The following is a 3,184-nucleotide window of genomic DNA, read 5'->3' on the forward strand; positions in this document are numbered from 1 at the left end:
TAGAACAACAACAACAACACAACCTAGGTCTGATGCTCTGATCCCTGCCTGAGCTACATCTCTGCTCCATGCTGTGCTGTCTGTCCTCACTGTGGAGCTCAGATTCAGGACAGTTAACCAAACTGTATTGTTTGCCTGATGGGAATCGTGTGTGGTGGCCCGGATGCACATACAAAAAAAAAAAAGAGTAAAAATGTTTGTATCTTACTTACTGTAAATTTTTGTAAAGATTTTGCTTCTTCAACATAGGTGCAGCATAAGAGATGTCCTCTACTTGCCCTGGCTTGAATGTGCATATCATGAGATCATAAAGGGCACAAGCATGCATATATATATATATATATATATATATATATATATATATATATATATATATATATATATATATATATATATATGTATTATGTATGTGCTGCTGTATTAGTGTAGTATGGCAGGTGACTATCTCAACCTGACAGGCCTCTAAATTGTTGACTAAATTGTTTTATTTTGATGAGATGAGCCTACACAGACTGGCTCTGTAGAGAGGGTGTTACTGCTTTGTATGTATTTAAAGAGAACTGAACAGACTAAGATGACCCTACAAAGAAAACAATCTGACCCAAAAACTGATCACAAAAAAATACATTTTAGAAACACAGCGGTAACAAAGACAAACAATACCAACAAAGCTACAATTAAACAAAATGGGACAATTTGTTGATCGGTACATTTCCTCTGTCGCTCTCCTGAAGGTTTCTTCCCTTTTTCCCCTATAAAAGGGTTTTTACTATCTTTATTTGGGGAGTTTTTCCTGATCTGATGTGTACAGACTAAATAAATATCTGCAAATTGACATCCGTCATCATCTTCCCACAGCTTGCGCTGACCTTCCAGTAACACACGGACCTTTGGCTAAAAAGTGTTTTCTGTTCTTCAATTTATATCTGAGAGCTTAATCTGGGAGACGAGCTGAAGAGAGAAAACACAAGTGGCTTAAGAAGGGAATGCAGTCCGTGAGGACAGAGGATGAAGGAGGAGTACCTTTTCTTTTCTCTCTGAGCCATTATCATTCCAGCATGTGCTAATGGCGGGGTGTTAACATCACAACATGCATCATTTCCCTAAGACTCCCTGTGATCTTGTTGACCCCTGATAGAAGTGCAGCACTTAACTGGACTTCTTTAGCCTCACGTGAAATGTAAAATAACACTTAGAACACTAGATTTATGGGTATTTTTGCATTGTAAAAATAATAAAATCAAATCAGTGTTTGTGATCAGCATGGGCTGGGTGTCAGGGTGTGACGACAATGGTATGAAAATATTTTCATCTCCGCCAAACAATTGGGTGATGCATACATGACATGTCTCATTTACATGACTTTTCTGGAGCAAATAGTCTCTGTTTTGTTAATTCGTCGTTTCAGCCGAAGGCAAACCCGCTCCTGTTTGGGGGAGTTGTTTATTTATTTTAGGGAGTGAGATCAAATCTAAAGGCCACAAGCAAGAGAAATGCTATGACTTGGAGACTGCAATGAACTGCTTGAACTGGCAGATAGTGCATATAAAAAGCTTGTATCTCCAAATTAATTGAGTTTGTTGAATGTGAAGAAAAGACAAAAAAACTAGGCGGTATTCCTAACGAGGTCCATATTGGTTCTGCCTGATGGCCCGATGGTGGAGCCCTCATCAAAGACTATAGTTTTAAAGTGGGATGATGAAATAAATCATTAAGTCAATCGCTCTCTTTTAAATATCAAGGCGAATTCACAAACCATTGCTCAGATCGATACGTTCAGTGGTTTAGTGGCTACAGACTCACTGGTCAGTAGCTTACGATGCTAATGGCAGCTTAAGTTAGTAAAGTTCAAACAGTAATGGTGCGTTCACAACAAAAAACTGTTGCAAATTTTCGCAACACTTTTTCATCCGATCTGCTTCCCACTTGGCTATAGTAGAGGTGAGTGCCAAATAAAGAACATAAACATTATCAACAGTCGGGAGGTGGTTGGTGCAGTTTATTTTGTGTTAATGATACTGAAAACAATCAAGTATTGGTACTTTTGGATAATTATGTTTTCTGAAGAGAAATTTTGTGTCTGCAGTGTGGTTTCACCTCGACGGTTCTCTTCCTCTAGGTACCTGGAAGTCGGTGCCATTTGGACGATCGACACTCCGAACGGGCGCTGCTCCTGAACACATGATTCCACTTTGTGAAATGTGGCAGCCACTTATGGCCGCTGTTCTTTAAGAGTGAAGTCGTCTCGCTTCAAGACTTTAGTTGAATTCACCATAATTGGGCGGAGCCTGAAGTGCCTCGCCGACCTCCGGATCCATATTCATCATTTTTACATTCCATCCGTGATATTGCAATTTTATTTCAGATAAATAATTCAGCTATTTTGGTCTGGTTGGCAAACAGTAAATTTTTCTCTGTTAACTTTATGAATAGAGGGTGTTGTATATTGTATATATATTGTATATCGCTGTATATTTCCCAATAAAGTTAGGATTGTTAAAATGACAACTCATTTACTGCCAGTACCTGGGATCAGGTAGTATTATTCCAGTACAGGAGTAGTTTTCTGGTTCTCAGAGCATGTAATAAGGCTGCCATGTGTAAATTCCTCTTTGCACCATACCTCGGGGGAACGAAGAGGCTGTACACAGGGTGCATACATAAAGGTGGGAAGTGGGTTGCCAAAAGCCCCAAAATCTATCTATACATATTTGCCCCATGGCCATCTCACAGAATAATTTGGCCATGTTATTTGCAATATTTATTAATTCACAATTTATTTATTTGACTGATTAAATAGTGATTGTAAAATGTAATAAATTGGGGTAGAGAGACAGTGGGAATGGCTCCCCCATATTTAAGATTGATACAAAGGTGGATAGCTTAAACATACATGTACATCATATCATTATGTAAAAGGACTTGAGTCCAGCAGCAGGTCAGGAGAGAGGGTCCACTCAGTGAGTAAGGGGGAGTTTTTTTTTTCTTTTTTTTTCCTTCAAGAGAGTCAAATTTCCAAACTCAGTGGGTCTGAGAGACACTCAGCTCAGAACTGAGAGTGCCTTTGTACTGGGGGAGAGAGAGAGGGAGAGAGAGAAGGAGAGAGAGAGAGAGAGAGAGAGAGAGAGAGAGAGAGAGAGAGAGAGAGAGAGAGAGAGAGAGAGAGAGAGCAGCAGTGTGACTT

Source organism: Clinocottus analis, unplaced genomic scaffold, assembly GCF_023055335.1.
Source record: "Clinocottus analis isolate CAN_PGR_092001 unplaced genomic scaffold, fCliAna1.0.p SCAF_11, whole genome shotgun sequence".
NCBI lineage: Eukaryota > Metazoa > Chordata > Actinopteri > Perciformes > Cottidae > Clinocottus > Clinocottus analis.